The following is an 18,219-nucleotide window of genomic DNA, read 5'->3' as shown; positions in this document are numbered from 1 at the left end:
ACAATGGTTCTAAATTGCTACTTTTCGTTAAAGTTAGATACAACATCATAATTAAAATGTCATCCATAATTGAGGCACAGTCTGAGGCCTGGAGACCCCTCTTGTCACTTCCAGCCATGTCTCCTTCCCTGGCCACGTTGCCCCTGGCCACATCTCCTCCCCCCACCACACCGTGTCATCCCCCCACCACCTCACCTCTGGTCACATCAACTCCCTCCCGGCCACATCACCTCTGGCCTCACTGCCTGCCTCCCTCTCTCCCTGGTAGCCTCTGTGACTCCTGCTTTCTACCCTCCCGAGGGTCTGTTCAAGGCTCCTTCCCCGTTTTCCACTCCTGAGTGGGTCTCAGGGCCTGGATGTTTCACAGGATGCAAGTTTCTTCCCTTCCAGCCGCGGGTCTCTGAGCGACAAGTCCATAGAGGGCACTAAGCTCTCCTTACCCACCTCGGGGTCCCGAGCCCTGACCGCCGACCACCAGGGCTTTTCTGCAGGGTGTGGGGCAGACTCATGCGTGAATTGGACAAAAAAGGTGATTCCAGGAATCCTTGTTTTAAGTGCACTGGAGCAGAGATGGGGAGAGGGGACCACCGGGTTTGCTCAGAATTGGGCCCTGCTCACAGCCAGTGAGGCAATATAAGCACCTCCTAAATGAAGCTTTCCACACACTGATTTTACACATGACGGTTGTGATGGCTGGAAAAGGCTTCACACAACGAGTGAGTTTGAGCTGCATTTGAAGGAAGAACAGGTCCCTGTAGGTGGAAATGAAAGGTAAGCGTGACCCAAGCCATCAGCAGCAGCGGGGGTGGGGTGGTGCAGACTCCCCATGGATGGTGGGCATGGCTGAAATGCAGGAGACGGCAGGGGTGCGAAGGAACAGCAGGGCGGCAGTAAAATTCCCCTGCAGAGAGGGGACGTGACTGAGATATTATCACATGTATACAACTGAGAGATGATCTGAGGATGATTTCTGGGAGCCTATGGGAAGAGCACGTGGTCATCATCAGTTTTCGGGATCTCTTTTTATGAAGTGAAAACAGTCATGCCTCTGCCTATCTTGTGAGCTGTTAAGATCAAATCGGATAATCTTCAGCGAGCCTTGTAAATGCTAAAGCTTATGACAGACTGTTCCAGCCCGCTTGTCTCCACCCTCCTTTCCTATTCGGTAACGTGAACCCTGCTGGGTACCTCACTATCTGCCTGGCTTTCTCCTCCATAACGTGAGCCTTGAGTACTTGCTGGGTACCTCGCTGTCCACCTTCCTTCCTCAGTAACGTGAGCCCTGAGTATTTGCTGGATACCTCGCTGCCTGCCATACAGCTGGCTGTAGAATTGTCAAACGCACTTGGCTGGCACATAAACAGAAGTGCTCGCCAGGCCTTGGGAGGGCTTTCTGACATGTGGGTGCCTTCTGTTCCCTGTTAGGCTGGAGCTGCAGGAGCCCTCCTAGACCAGACAGAGGACCAAGGCTGGGGTCTCGGGGTGGGGGCTGGGGGATCTCCCTGGGTTTATTGTGTGGGTGAGAGCAAACTTCAGTCCCGCTGTGGCATTGGGATTCAGGGTTCCTTCTGGAATGTTTTGAGTGAGAAACAGGAAGTGTGCACAGGTGCGTCTTCTGCGGATTTTATGGTTATCTTGGGAGAGCACTGGTGCCTCTGAGCTATGAACCTGCAGAACCACTTGTTCCACTAACGGCCGCCTTTATATAAAGAATGACTTACAAAAGATGCCACTTCAGATGGAGGTATTTGCAGGTGTGGCCTGAAAAATGAACAGAATGACTTTCATCTCAAGGAAAGTACCTTACATTATTCCCAATGATAGACATTTGAGCTTTCCAGCGAATATTAAAATATAAAAATCTTGTGTCTACCACTTTCTCATGTGATTAATGATATTGATGCGGTTTTGTTTTGTTTTGTTTTTTACATATAACGAAATGTGGAAGCTGCTCATAACTCTGAATCAGTGTTATCTAACCAATGTGTGATTACAAAATCGTGTGCTGGTAAAAGCCATTCAAGTGCAAGACGGACCAGTCGACTTAGAAGGAATTGGGGCAGAAAGGTCCAACGAGCAGAGCACAGACTGTGTTGCAGACAGCCTGTACGGAAGTGCCACTTGTTACATTTGGCAGCAGAGAATAACTAAAGTGATCTGAAAACACAGTGAAAATACCACTTCCTAATTGTATATCAGTATGGGGTCGGACTTTCTTCATAAACTTCAATCACGGTTCTGCAGCCCACTGAACGCAGATGCAGTCATGAGAATCCTGCTGTCTGAGGTACAGAGATGTTAGGTGTTTTCACAGCAGCACAAACTGTTGCCACGCTGCTGCTTATTTTGGAAAATGGTTTCTTCTTTAAGACTGTGTTAAGATGTAATGACTTTATCCTTGTAAAATAAACTAAATTGTTACTTTTTTTTTTTTTTTTTGAGACGGAGTCTTGCTCTGCCACGCAGGCCGGAGTGCGGTGGTGTGACCTCAGCTCACTTCAACCTCTGCCTCCTGAGTTCAAGCGATTCTCCTGCCTCAGCCTCCCTAGTAGCCGGTACTACAGGTGTTCGGCACCATGCCAGGCTAATTTTTGTATTTTAGTAGAGACGGTGTTTCACCATGTTGGCCAGGCCGGTCTCGAACTCCTGACCTCAAGTGATCCACCTGCCTCTGCCTCCCAAAATGCTGGGATTACAGGCATGAGCAGCCACCACTCCCGGCTTGATGAGAAAGCTTTTTTGTGCTCTTTAATAAAGTGCAAAGGGTTCCTGAGACCCAAAAGTTTGAAAACCACTGGCTTAAACTGACAAAATTGTCCACGATTCTTCAGTGTATCTTCTAATCTGTTGATGGAGAAAGGACGGTAAGGGTTGCTTTACTTTTTGCCTTTCACAACTCAGTGGTGCCGGGACAACTTGGGTATCCACATGGAAAAGGATGGACTGGACCCTTCCTCACCGTACAAGCAAAGCTCAACATGAATCCAACGTAAGGAGCTGACTGAGACCCATTCTGTCAGTCTGCTGGGTACTATAACGGACACCACAGACCGTTCGACTTAGACAATAGCATCTTGTTTCCTTTTTCCTGGAGACTGGAAGCCTGGGATCAAGGTGCGGGCAGGGTTGGATTCTCTGGGGCCTCACCCCATGCTGTGTAGATGGCGTCTTCTCTGTGTCTTCACAGGTTTCTCTTATGTGCATGGAGCACTAAGGACTGTGTCTAAATTATCTTAAAAGAACACCAGTCATTCTGGATCAGGGCCTACTCTTAAGATCTTATGGGACCTAAATTACCACGCTAAGGCCCTGTATCTAAATACAGTGACATTTTAAGTTTCTGGGGTTGTGACTTTAACATGGGAATCTTGGGTGGCGGGGGGGAATGGGACAGTTCAGCCCATAACACCTTCAGGGGAGAATCCTCGAGAAACTGTTAGGTTGGATTAGGCAATGTTTCCTTGGCTGAGACGTCTAAAGCTATAACAAGCAACTGAAGGGAAAAAGACGGTATCAAAATTAAAAATGTTCATTTCAGAGGATACTATTAAAGTAAAAAGACAACCCACAGAACAGGATACATTATCACGATAAGGACCTGATATCAAGAATATATTTTAAAGCTCTTAATAAAAATCCAATTTAAAAATGGAAAAAGGATTTGAATAGACATTCTCCAGAGAAAGACATATAAATGCCTTAAAAAGCACATGAGGGCCGGGCGCGGTGGCTCAAGCCTGTAATCCCAGCACTTTGGGATGCCGAGACGGGCGGATCACGAGGTCAGGAGATCGAGACCATCCTGGCTGACCCGGTGAAACCCCGTCTCTAGTAAAAAAAATACAAAAAAATAGCCGGGCGAGGTGGCGAGCGTCTGTAGTCCCAGCTACTCGGGAGGCTGAGGCAGGAGAATGGCGTAAACCCGGGAGGCGGAGCTTGCAGTGAGCCGAGATCCGGCCACTGCACTCCAGGCTGGGCGACAGCGCGAGACTCCGTCTCAAAAAAAAAAAAACAAAAAAAAAAACCCATGAGATGTTTAGCAGAATTCGTCATCTTAGAAATGGAAATCAAAACCACTGAGATACCACTTCACAACCACTGGATGGGTAAAATCCCAGTATCGGACAGTGACTTGGTGGTGAATTTGGGAAAACTGAAATCTTGATATATTGCTAGTGGGAAGGGAAGTAAAATGGTACAGTTGATTTGGAAAAGTCTGGCAGTTCCTCAGAAAAGTTATGCATGAAATCACCATACGACCCAGGAATTTCACTCCTAGGCATATGCCCAAGAAAATTGAAAACATTTTTACAAACAAACAAAAAAAAATCTTATGCAAGAATCTTCATAGCAGCATTATTTGTAGTAGTAGAAACAGTCCAGGTGTCTGTCAACAGGTCACTCACTGTGAGATTCCACTCACCTTGGACGTGAAAGATGTCAGCACCGAAGGTCACGCCAAAGGTCATGCACTGTACGATTCTTCTCACAACAGATGTCCAGAATGGGCAAATCCAGAGAAACGGAAGTCGGCTGGCGATTGCCAGGTGCTGGCGGAAGGAAGGAGCAGGTGCTGACTCTTAATGGGTTCAAGGTTTCTTTGGCCCATGGTGAAAAAGTCCCAGAATTACATACTAGTGGTTGATGTGCAGCTTTGAGAATGTGCTAAAAAGACTGAATTGTATCCTTTAATATTAGGGCTTTTATGGTTTGTAAATTCCTTTCAATTTAAAAAGGAACTCAAGAACTTCTTTGGTGTTGATATTTAGATGGTGAAAGAGACAGTATCCAAAACAAGTTACTATGTAACTCACGTCGACAGAGCTAAACTTCATATTCTGAGGATCTTAAAGGAAGCGTGTGAGCCTAGGAGACACAACGATCCTACACTAGATGTTACACCCCATCTTACTGATTTCTATCTCACATAACCATATTCAGGGAAAACCGACATGTAAACGTGAGCTGAATGCTATGCAGAGGCACACTCCTCTTACCCGGATGATCTTTAGTGGTACAGTAAGAGATGAGGTCATAGCAACGTTAGTTTAGTTAAATTTCTATGGCAACAGAAATTTGGCACATCTGATGAGTTAGATCTCTCTGCACAGCTCCTAATGGGGTTGCCCATTTCTGTATGGTGTCTGTGTATATTCTCGCTGTGGAAATAAGTGATAGCACCTGCACAAACACTTGCCCGGAAACGTGCACGAAGCTGGTGAAGGCAGAGGACAGGCAACAGGGAAGCATGGCTCAGCCCTGGCAAAGAAGACCGTTATTCCGAACGCAGAAGATTCAGGAACACAGTCGTTGGGAAGACTGCTGATGTCCGTGGATCTCACTGCTGTTGTGTTGTATCTGTGCAGCGAGTTACCGGAGCTGTCAGAACCGCACGTGTTGGTATTGGTATCATCACTCAATGCTGCTGACTTTTCCTGGTGCTGAGGATGACTGCATGTGGCGGAAGCAAAGTACTGACCTAGCACAGATCATCAGATCCCAGTTCTTTTTTATGAAGGGGGGCAGGATTAGAACCATCCCCCCACACTCCCCAATCCTATAAGAACTGGGATCTGATGATCTGTGCTGTTGAGAGAGGCAGGGTTAGAACGCCCCACTCCCCAATCCCATTGTTGAAAATAATAGTTGGCTTGGGAGGGTTTTTTCTCCTAAGGTTGAAGCTGTGCATTTCTGGAGCCTGGGCTGTCAGCCATGGTGGCTGGGGAATGCTGGGGCTGCGGTCGTCCGGCCGCTGGTGGGTCCTGCCTCTTTGACACCGTTCATTTCTGAAGCTTGCTTTCCCCGGTGTTGGAAGTAGCAGCACTGGAAGAATGGCCGCCTTCCTACAGTGAAGCTCTGGCAGAAGAGGAGAAGACACGGAGCGTCTGTTCAAGGACGTGACGTTCTGGGCACCGCACCATGCGTTCTGCTTCTCAGCGGTGCCTCTTGGTTGATGTTACCATCACCTGGCATTTCCCAGGAGGTAACTCGCAGATGTCACACTGATGGAAAGCCGCAGCAGCGCGGTTCACGTCCAGGGCCAGCTGGAGCACATCAGCAAGGTCAGGCTGGATACATGTGCTTGCTGACAGGAAATATGTCATTTCAGGGAAATGACAGGAAATGTGCTTGCTGACAGGAAAATGACAGGAAGACGACAGGAAAGAGGCCCATGAGGAGAGGAACCAGTGGATTCAAGGCGGGGAACTGAAGGAGCGAGTCATCACAGGGTGGGAGGCTCAGGAGCCAGCAGGCAAGTGGGATGTGGCCTCAGGGTGCTGCTGGGTTGGTGAGGGGCCTTCTGTGACTTTTCTAAGAGTGCAGTCAATTGTAGGGGTGGGTGCCGGCTCCCGGCTCCCGCACATAAGAGCCAAGCGTCTTGCAGGAGACCAACGTGTGCACTGGGAGTTCCTAGTTGCGTGTCCCAGCATGCGGCCCAGAGGCCCCTGACAAAGCTCAGTGCACCAGGGACACAGTGGACTTTTGGTTCCTGACCCAACGAGGACGTGAGGGAGTGAGTGAGGGCCGAGACACAGATGCAAGGATGCACAGGATGGGGTGCAGTCAGGTGGAGAGTCATGCTGTGGGGTCCGGGAGAGATGGGTTCGAGAATAAATGGGACCGGGTTGCAGTCAAGTGGAGAGTCATGCTGCTGGGGTCTGGGAAATGTGTTGTGTTTGCTTCTATGTGAACAGCGGGACCTGAGCATGTCTGTGCTTTGACGTTTAATCTGTACACTATCCTTGGCAGGGTGTGTATCTCTGTGGCAGAGGACACCCCGGCCACAGTGGATGTCAGTGGCGGTGGCTGGACTCACGGTCCGTGAATGTTGCATGATCGAACGCGTTTGGTACATTCTCAGCTGCTGCCCAGGTGCCTCCCGAGTATCCGGTGCTGTGGCTCCCCACACCCTTCCCATCTGTGTGTAGCATGACCACCATCTTCCTACCATGTGTTTGTGCTACCACGGCTGCCATGTCTAACGGGCGCTTTGCTTTCCAGCTACTTTCCTATAACCAAACCCTTGAACGACTTTGCCTGCGTTTCAGAGATGATTAGGGTATTAGTCTTTCAAGATTGCTCTGAGGATTTCCAAAAGCAAATGCAACTTACAGGGTGCAAGATATTGGAAATGACAGTAATTAGAGATGAGTTTTCTCAGTGTGTTGATTGCGGTAAAATTACATAGCACTCTATTTTTAAGTGTATGGTTTGGAGGCATTAAGTGTGTTCACACTGTGGTGCCACGATCACCGCCATCCATCTCCAGAACTTCCTGGTCTCCCCACGCTTGAAACTCGGTCTACCCAACACCAGCTCTCCTTCCGCCCCAGCTCTGGGAAGCACTACAGGTTGCTTACAAAATAGGCTTTTTCAGTAAGAGAAGGGGCAAGGAAAAGAGCTCTAAAGACTGTCTTGAGATTTGAGGAAGTGTTTTGGGTTTTGCTGTCTGGTTCCCGGTGTAAAGGAACTACTGAAGACGTGGGAAGGTGAAGGTCTGTGATCTCAGGAAGTGCTGGGCTGGGCAGCTTTCCCACTGTGACGGGGGCACTTGCCCTCAAACCCGCCTGAGATAATCGCGTGAGGATGGTGCTGCATTGTGACAGCTCTGAACTTGATCTCCTTGAACGTTGCCAAGTACATAAGCTTTGGCGGTTACCGTCTAGTGTCTGCGGGAGACCTAGAATTTGAACATTGTTGACTTTAGAACACTCTCATTTTGATAACACTCTACCTGTTCTCAACAATAGGAAATATGCTGTGTCCTTTTTTTTAATGCCTTAATATTCTGTGTTGTGGTGGCAGTAGTTGCAGCGGACGCTACTTCTGGTTCATGGTCATCGCCAAACACAAGCTTCTGGAAACCGTGTGAAAAATGAAGGGGAAAGTGCTTTTCTGCAAAGGGCTTTTTTGAACATCCTGTTTTTTTCTGGAATATCTGTTGTGGTGTAAAACGTTTTCATATTTAGGGGTTTGTAACGTGTTTTATACTGGTTAGCTTTGAAACCCCATGTTTTTGCATGTCATGGGGCTGCTTTATCCTATTCTATGATATAGCTGGTTTGCAAAACTATTGGTTATTTCACTTTAAAAACCAAAGCAGCTTACAGATTGAGTGTGATTCCTGTAAGAATTTAATTGCAAAATTGATTTGTGTTCAATAAGCTTACTGGAATGGCTAGATCCGTGGACAAAAAGATAAGAATATGTCAAGTCTCTGGGCCAGGAAGGACTTCCAAATAATACAAGTGATACACGGTAATTTCTTAACAAACAATTAGATTTAGTATATAACTGGTTAAAACCTCTATATTTTCTATTATAGCCATTCCACAGTGCCCATGGGGGTGGGCTGCAGGACTGCCTATGGAATCCAAGGTCTGTGGGCACTCAGGTCCCTGCAATAAAATGGCACCGTGTTTGCATATGACATATGCACATCCTCCTGCAGACAGTCATGTCAGGGTTGCTCGTAACAGCTATACCATGCACATGCCATGCGAGTAGTTGTTTAATGAATAATAAAGTCTGAATGCTTAGTACAAACACATTAAAAAAAAGTCTTGATCTATGGTTGGTTGAATCCACAGGCCTGGAACCCCGGGAGAGAGTACAAACTCTAGAAGCAAAACGAACAAAGCACTTGAGGTCAGCAGTGACGGGTGTGGGATCACACTGAATCTCATGTGTTTTGCTGTCTGTGTCACTGTGTCCCGTGTAAACGGGAATCATTTGTAGCTTAAGGTAAAATAGGTAACAGGAAACACTACAGAATGGGCACGAAGGCGCGCCCCTCATTACCCCGTGTTACAGCCAAGCATCTGCCTCCTGGGGAAGGATCTGTTCTGTGGGGAGACTAGATGTTGATGATTTCCGGATGTGTGAAGGGAAACTCCCTCCGAGAAGCGTGGCTTTGGCCGGAGCACATCAGATGAGAGTTAGCGCGGCATGGAGTTTCCACAGTGCCTCTCAGGCCTGCTGCTTCTCTCCTCTCCCCACCCCTGGCCCTGACTCTTACCAAGGGAGGAAAGTTCAGCTCCAGCTGAGCCCCGCACAGGGCTGTGGGTCTCTAGGGCAGGTGCCACCTTCGTCTGAGCAGGCTGTGTCAGAGGAGGGTCTGGCTGTACTTGAGCTGTGAGAGATGCTCTCAGAGATCCAGCATCCTGAAAACCCAGGTGCTGAAGGTTCCTCCTCTTCCACCATCCTGCGGGGAAGGGGGTCTTATCCTGCTTCCCCTCAACCCAGGCTGACTTCTTGTCTGTTCTGTACACCTAGGTTTTCAGAGCAGTTATTGTTAATCATCTAGCAGACAAACAACCATAAGGTGACAGCCTGGGAGGGTAGACGGCGCTGGAAGGTAGTTTTCTGAATAACAGCGTTCAGTTTCCTGTTTTGCCGTCATTTGACCCAAGGCCCCAAGATAATTGAAATACCGTCAGCCAAACACAGATTTTTTACCTGAGGTTTTTTTTTTTTTCTTTTTAAGTTATGGGTGCAAACTTATAACCAGGGACCTGACAAAAGAGAAGGATTTATTTGCAAAGTGAATGCCGGGGATGGTTGGCATTTGCCAACTCTGACTAGCAGGGACCCAGGCTGCTTCCGTTCTGCCGCCCAACTCCTGACCCTCCAGCTCCTGCCCCTGTTCCCACCAGCAGGAAGAGGAGCGGGAAGGTGCCTTTTCCCCTTTAAGGGGATGAGGTGAGAGTTGCACCTGCCAGTTTGCTAGTCCCTGGGGTGATTCTCCAGCATGGGTGGGAGTTGGGTTTGGAGGCCTGAGCCCCGTGAAGCTGGGGTTGCTGTTCCCTGAGCAGCAGGAAACTGGACTCTGGGAAGTGGGGTCAGAGGGTAGCATCCTCAGGAGGGGCCTCTCGTCCCGTTTGACATCTTCACTGCAAAAGGGGGTGTGGGCTTCATGGTCCATTGACAAATAGAACGTTATTTTTGTGTTGTTTTTTAAGCACATCGAATCCTAATTCCTTTGGCCTTTACTAAAGTGGCATTTTGTAATTCCACATGATTTCATTGATATACTCGCAGGAGAGAATGCTTCCTGTAAACCAGAAGGATCTCTGAGACGGTTCTCGGTCCATAGAGAGTTCATTTTCCCAAGGTTAAAGACACAGCCTCAGGCGGGGTTGAGGACACACTGCAACAGCCTCAGGACGTCCTGGACATGTGTCCAAGGTGTTTGGGACACAACTTGGTCTTACACATTTTAGGGAGACGTGAGACATCAATATATATGAGATGTACGTTGGTTCGGTCCAGGAAGGGAGGCTCGGCTCCAAGCGGGGAGGGGTTTCCAGGTCACAGGTAGATCAGACAAATGCGTTTCTGGTGTACCTTTCCAGAGGAAGCAGCCAGATCCGCATTTATCTCCGTGTGCAGATGGGGACTTTGAATTCTCTCCTCTGTCCATGAGGAATTTCCTTGTGCATCCGTTGTGAGGGATGTACGTGGCTTTTTTTTCCCCTCCCCCCAGTAGCTGTCTCTGTTCGGAAGAGCATGGGAGGCAGGTTTGCTCTCAGCTCTTCCTCACCTTGACGTCGCTTTAGCGTAGTGATTTTGGGGTCCTGAGATGTAGTTTCAACTTCATGTTTCTGAACACACTGGCACTCGAAACAGTATTGTAGGAGGTATCTAACTTACTTAGAAGAAGAATCTATTTGGAAGGACTTGAGCACATTCCTCCTTGAGAGAACCAAGCCTTTGTTTAGTTTGCTTTGCCCCGAGGCTGTTACGCTGCCCCGGGCTGTGCGGCCTTAGAAAGCTGTGCCCCTGTGAGCTACTGCCTGTGGAATCTGGTGACTTTGAAGTTAATCCAGCAGCTACATGTTTTGGAAAGCAGATTCCCTCTTAAAGTGTTGGTGATTATGATTCTAGCACTAGATTTTCAGTGCGTATTTTCCACCTTCTTACTTTGTCTCCTCATACACTGAGGTACTGCTGCATTTGCCCTTAGGCTTCACGGAGGGAGGGTCAGTTCTGACCCTTTCTTAGATATTGACCTTGAACGGACAGAATCGAGATTCAGAAAAACTCTCGAGCTGTGAGTGTGCGCTGATATCTATGTAAGTGGGGTTCATGTGTCAAACTCAGGTTTAAGAAAAACCAATTCTAGGCTGGGCATAGTGACTCACACCTGTCATCCCAGCACCTTGGGAGGCTGAGGTGGACAGTTCACTTTTGAGCCCAGGAATTCGAGACCAGCCTGGGGAACATAGCAAGACCCTGACTCTACAAAAAATTAAATAGGAGTGGTGATGTATACCTGTGGGCCCAGCTACTCGGAAGCTAAGGCTGGAGGTTCACCCAAGCCTGGCAGGTTGAGGCTGCAGTGAACCATGATAGCACCACTGTACGTATGGTGCACTGTGCCTGAGTGACAGAAGAACAACCACCCCCCCACACACAAAGTATCAATTCATGCAGTGGCCAGTTCTGCTGGGACCACCTGTTAAGGCTACTCTGGGCCTCACGGTGTGAGAAGGGTCTGTCCAGCGGTGAGAAGGAGTGGCTTGAAGGCCTAAAAGCCAGTTGCTGTGGTTCAGCATGACTGCGGGTGTGGAGTTGGGGGCAGGGCTCTCCACGGCATGAGTGGGTAAACGGATGGGCTTCCAGAACGAGCCCCTGTGACTTTGCCTGGTTTACATCCGTCCAATACAAATCCACAGGCTCTTACTCTAGAAGCTTCTGCCGGGGCTGATGGACTGGCCTGGGGACAGAGGGTGCCCTCAGAGCCTCAGGGTGCTGTCTGGTTTAGGAAGAGCACTTAGTCACCTAGATCTAGGATTTATGACACTACAAGGGGACTCCTCACACTCGGAGCAGCATCCATCTGCATTCTAGACTTGGTTCTAGGCAAAGTATTTTGGAGCCTGTTGGTATCCTGTGTTCTGTTTATGTGTAAAACAAGTTAGAGTTATAACTAGTTAAAACCTATTTTTAAAATTTTGTCACAGAATATGGCAGTTGTGGTGGAGCCTGGCCAGAGACCCCCACACTCAGACGCTGTTGCTTGCTGGAGTTGCAGGCGTTGCCTGCATCGGCTGCCCCTCCCGGCGTGTCTGTGTTCTTGACACGGGCGCCCATCGAGGCTCGGCCTGTGAGAATCGTGCCACCGTTTGTCTCCGTGTTCCTCTGAGGTTCCGCAGACTTCACGGTCCCGTGGCAGAGCGTACGGTATCTGCTTGCATCCTGATTTCCCCAAACCCCAGGACAGGCCAAGAGTTCGTTACACACAACTGCAGAGGGCCCCGTGGTGTGGATTTACGGTGACACAGCCTTTCCCCAGCTTGGCCTTCGTCTCCAGAGTTGGCTTTAGAGCGATAGAAGCTTCCTTCAGACTGGGGGGCCCTGAAGCTTTGGTGCTAGGAATTCGGTGACCAGCACGGATGATACCCCATTTCTCTGCATTTGTAGCAATAGTTGTTAACACGACCACGAGATGTACAGAGGAAGGAAAAAGGAGGTTTTATTTTCAGAGTAACACTCTGTGCTTTGGGAAATGTGGTCTTGGGGGAGCTGTAAGCACACGCCCCTCAGGAGGAGAGGAGGCCGCGGCATTACACGTTCCGGGGTTTGTTGGCTGTGTGTGTTCATCGGGCTCAAGGAATGTCTGAACGTTTACAGGGAAAGTGGGGTTTGTTCATCCGGTTCGTGCAATGTCTGAACACTTACAGGGAAAGTCTAGCACACATGCAGTGAGTTAACCTGTAACATCCATGTTCGCCTTGGGGCGAGCGTCACATTTGAAATGAGGTGGACTGGGCGTGTCATGTACAAAGGTGAGCGCAGACGTTTATGCGCAGCCTCAGTCACAGCCAGGACTGGCTCAGGGTCTGCAGCTTGTGGCGGGAAAGGACATTCACGAGGTCATTCTGTCCAGTTGGGGCTGCCGGCAGGGTCCCGGGGGGGGGGTGTTGTCTGGTCAGCCAGCCTCTGGAGTCCACCCAGGTCCCGTGGACAGCGTTCCTCTAAACCAGGCTTCTGATTGTGGAGGAGACTTCATGCTGGTTAACACACTGTACAGGAGTAGTGCCGTGGGGCTTTGGGGTTGACCTTCCCTATGATGCCAGTTACATTTCTCTCCAGATCTCATCATAGCCACAGAGATTGTACCTCCTCTGACAGCTGGGGGTGCCATGTTGATATAGTAATTTATTGCATTAAACTTTTTATTACTATTTTAATACCTTTTTTTTTTCTTTTTCAAGAGATATAGGGTATTGCTGTGTTACTCAAGCCAGTCTTGAACTCCTGGCCTCAAGCAATCCTCCCACCTCGGCCTCCCAAAGTGCTGGGCTTATAGACGTGAGCCAGTGCGCCCAGCCTACAGCCATGTTTTTAAAACTCAGCAGTTCAAAAATCCTACTCCTTTCACCCCCTCAAGCAGGCTGGTTGGCCTTGTGCAAACTGGGGTGTCACGATCTTAGCCCCCCTTTTATTTTTCCCTTTGGCCTCAAGTTCTGATGAGAACAGCAGTTACAAAATGGGCATTAGGTGATTCTTCTGTTACTAAAGCCAGAATTCTCACCAGTTGGAGATGTTTGTCCCCAGGATCCCAGAAAGCTGCTTTGAATCAAGCCCGTAGTAAATAAGGAACTAAACTCTTGGTCCTCTGCTTAGTACCAGGGGAATGGGTTAGTTGCTGATACCTTTGATCTGTGCTCACGTGCTGCATCTCATCACGGGAAGCAGAGTCGCCCTGTGGAATAAAGCCCGGCTCAAGGTGGCGCGTCGAGACGCTTGGGGCTGTCAGTCCCTTATACAGCGGCAGACTTGGAGACTCAGTATCGCGTGCAGAGCCCAGGCAACCGGAGTGCATCCACCTTAGAGACCACATGGACGGTCGGCAAGGTGGATGTCCGGGCATATGGCCTTGACAGGCCCACTGCGAGGTGAATTAGGAATTCGTTAGCAAAGAAATCAAACTCGCCTTTGGGTCCCAGCTGCTTGGAAGGCTGAGGCGGGAGGATTGCTTGAGCCAGAAGGTCAAGGCCGTGATGAGCCATGATTGTAATACTGCACTCCGGCCTGGGTGACATAGCGAGACTCCAAGTCAAAAAAAACACAACCCCTCAAACCTTACTCTTCATAGCAGGAGGGAGAATTTGTCAAAGTAACTGCAACAAAATCTTAGATGATATAATTTCAGTGGCTAAGTGAGCTGTCCATCCCACGTGGCTGGCTCACAACGCAACAGAGCCAGGCGCTGCTGCAACTGCGCCCCTCCCCACCCGATCGCTTGTGGACATTTTCTGTTTTCCCATATCTCCCTTTTGGATACATAGCTCGCTACTTTATAGCTAAGCATCAGTAAAACAGGTTGTCTATTTTGAAAAGTAACTATTATGTCTTTTAAGGACAGAAAATGAAGCAGGTGACAATAGCATGGCAACCTGGTGAATAGATTTAGAGGAATATTTAATACCTGGCACCACTCTGAACCCTTCTTCTCTCATGCTTAGTTACAGCTACCGCCTTCTATGACAAAACACTTTCAGCTCTGTGAGTAGGAATTAAACATATTCTAAATCAGGAGTTTTAGTTAAGCAGTATTTTACGTGAATGCCCAGATCCTAAGTGTTCACTGTACTGGTGTGTGGTGTTGAAGAAGGAACGAGGGCTTGGGGCTGCGTTTATGGTGCAGCGTCCGCGTTCCCATATGTGAGATGAGGGCCATGAGACACGGCCTGGAAGGTTCAGACTGTGGGATTGAATGGATCTGCCCACTCCTGGAAAGCCTCAAGTCTAACTTGACTTGGGCTGGTTTTAGGGAGATGCTGGCAGCGCTGTCCTCACAGGTTACCGGGAGGGGCTCTGGCACCGTCCCCGTCAGGTGTCTCATGATCAGCCCAGCTTGCTCATCTCAGAAGCTGCTGGTCGTGTTCTCGTTCCTGTTGTTTGTTGCGTGTTATTTAGGGTTCTGTTCATCTGGGGACCTAGGAGGTTTCACAGTGAGAGGAGAGCCGCTGAGCCGCCTTCCTGCCTGGACGCCAGCCCCACGGAGGACCGTAACTGCTTGAGGTTGGCTTCTGCCCCCGGCCTCACCTGTGGAGGCATTGATGCAGTGGTACTTTCTAAGCTCCTGGGGCACACAGTGCTGTTGTGTGGATCCACAGGCCACTGTGGCGTCCAAGCACGTTCTCCCGGAGGAGAGGACTCTGCGGGCACTGATAGTGGGAGCTGGCTGAGAGTCCAGCAAGTGAGACTCCCTGTGACGTGCACAGCTGCCATCTGCACAGCCCCTCCTGAGGCCAAGATGGTCGTGCGATAAATGCACAGAGCGCGTCTCCAGCAAAAAGCCGCCAAGTGTCCACAACCAGGATATCCACCACGGTGGCCTTTTGGTGTTAATACGATGAATGTGAGCAGCAGGTGGTCTGTGTCGAGTGTGACTGTGCCACTGCAGTTTTGTTCTCATGTCGTGATGAGCATGAACGGTTCCTGACGAGGGTAGGTAAGGATGCTGTGACCTGAGACTCTGCAGTATTGTAGCTTGAGGAACCAAGGAGTTCTTCTCTCTTGCAAAGCCGTCAGGGAGGATGTTCCAGGCTGGTGACTGCTCCATGAGGTATTCAGAGATCCAGGTTTCTTCCCGACCCCTGCTCTGCGTTCCCAGGGACATGGCTGTCCTTGCCGTGGTTGGGACTGGGTGATTGCCATGCTGGCAGGGGAGGCTTACGGTGAGAGTGGCCCTGATTTACCTAATCTACATAATGACAGGGAGCCTGGGAGTAAAGTGTAGCCATGGCCTGGAGGATGGATGATGGATGTTGGTGAACGACTGGCTGCACTCACCGCAGCTGGCCCAGGAATGGGGAAGGATGGCTGAGTATGCCATTCAATGGTACCTGGTTCTTTCAGATTTGACTTCCTTATGGATTTTCTGCTGTAAAGAGGAGAGAGCCTGTGGTTCTAGGCCAAGCATCTCACTCATCTCATAACATCTTGTATCCCTCAGCCAACATTTATGTCAAGTTTTAGAAGTCCTATCAAACTGGCAAGCATTTCTCAATTTGGTTTAACCATTGGATTTTATATCTGTGTCTGCATGTCTATTTTACATCTATGTGGTTATTTGACACTCTGTAGTACCTTTGTAATAGGTTCTATTTGGTGGAAGTTACTTTCAACAAACCCTTGCTGCTACTTGAATTTTCAAGGTTGCAAGTAGAAAGGAGAGAATAAAAACCACATCTTCTCTAATTTTAAAATTTGTTGTTTCTCAAATCACACCAGAAGTACAGATATTACAAATTACAAAAGCAGCCAGAATCAAGGTTAAGAGATTTCTGGGCGATTCTGGCTAATCAGCAGTATTTGCTGAGGTGTGTGCAGCAGAGCAACATGCCAAAACGCCCGGGACGGGGGAGAGATGGGAGGCCCGGCTGTGACTTCGGAGGTGCTGTTGCCTCAGGGAGAGGAGCTAGATGTAGAGAGGATAAATGGACACAGGTGTGACCACCGCCATCCTTGCGGTGGCACGGAGGTCTTTGTACAGGGACCTTTGTGAGCTGAGTTAAAAATTGAAATTGAGAGAGTGCAATGCATTCTTAGTTTTTAAAATAAAATGCTAATAGATAACGTTTTGTTTGTAAGAATGTAAAATGTTACATCTTTGTTAAAGAATAATAATTTGCTTCTGAGATCTTTGTGACTGAGATTTGAAATCTTAAGTATGGTTTTTTCTTCCATGTTTTATACATATGCACGTATACACATATATGTAAGGTATATAAAAGGAAAATAAGCATATCTGTATTCACATTTATATACACTTCCATAATGTGTATACTTCCAGTCACACATAAGTCTAAGAGACTATGACTTGACTTGATAACCATGAGAGGGTAATTAAATAATTTATCTGCTCTTAGCCTTGCTTTTGTATGTGAGCAGGGACCCTGCGAAACGCGCCTCCTGCGTTCCAGGCCTCACACAGCCCGTGCCAGGTTTTGGAAGCAGGAGTTTGTCTGCGGCCACTTCGGGAAATATGTGGTTGCCAGGATTGCCTAGAGCTCCAGGCTGTCTCCAGTCCCAGCCTCCCTGGGGTAGAAGCTGCCCTACCAGGGGCCTGGACATGGACGTTAGGGCCTGGAGCCAGGGACCGCTCCTGAAGCGGGGGGCTCCCCTCACGGCTGGGCATGAGAACCGAGGATAGGAGGCGGAACCAGCCTCGGGCCAGTGCACGGCCTCCCTGAAGTGCTTGCGGGAAGCCCCAGCTGTACTTTGCTGACCCCATAGACAGCACCACACTCTGTGAGATCCCCCTGGCCCACCCCTCAGGTTCCTAAAATGATGAAGGTTTCCTGAGCTGTGAATTTTTAGGTCTAGGCTAAAAAGTCCTGGGACAGGCTCACAGGGTTCTTTATGTAGAAATGATGAGTGTGCTGGTGACTCAGAGCAGGCACTGCACCCTCACTCCAGGGTCCTTCGTGCCAGGTGGAAACGAGCGTGTGGGTCACCCAGAGTCCCTGCATCCTCACTCCAGTCACTGCTCTTTGGTTTCTTAATTAAAAGCCTAAAAGCCTTGATAATGAAAATGCATTCTCCCCAGAGAGTCGAGTTTCCGGTTATGGAGGCTCACCTGTAAATGCCGTGCCAGGTCAAATATGCTGAGATCTGGGCCAGGTCCTGCTTCCTGCTCACGGTCAAAGCAGGTACTTCATTTGGGAGGTGACCCAGGGAGATATCTGAGAGGCCTGCCGGTCCCCGAGGGATGAATCCGCTGGCCTTCACATTCTGCTCCGGCCTCCATCAGCTCCTTCCTACCTGCAAACTGCCGGCTTTGACGTTGCAATCATTGGAGATATGTTAGGGACTTGGTATGGGTTGATGCCCATAGGACCAGCAGATCGTGAAAAGGTGGGAACCATGGCTGGGAGGGTGGTGACCACGGCCAAACTGAGAACCGTGGTGGGCTGGGAGGTCCATCTTCTGTCTGAAGTGTTTTTTAAAATAAAAAACAGTGTCTCAGGAGCATGAGAGGGGAGGCCACAGACGGGGAGAACGCATCTGTAAAAGACTCATCTGAGAAAGGCTGTTATCCAAACCGTGCAAGGAACTCTCAAAACTCAACAAGAAAATGAACAACGTGATTAAAAATGGACCAAAGACCTGGACAGATACCCCAACAAAGAAGATACACAGATGGCAAATCTACACGTGGAAAGATGGCCCGCGTCTTATGTCATAGGGCGAGGCGTCACT

Source organism: Macaca mulatta, chromosome 12 (genome assembly GCF_049350105.2).
Source record: "Macaca mulatta isolate MMU2019108-1 chromosome 12, T2T-MMU8v2.0, whole genome shotgun sequence".
Taxonomy (NCBI): domain Eukaryota; kingdom Metazoa; phylum Chordata; class Mammalia; order Primates; family Cercopithecidae; genus Macaca; species Macaca mulatta.
This window is presented reverse-complemented; position numbering follows the sequence as displayed.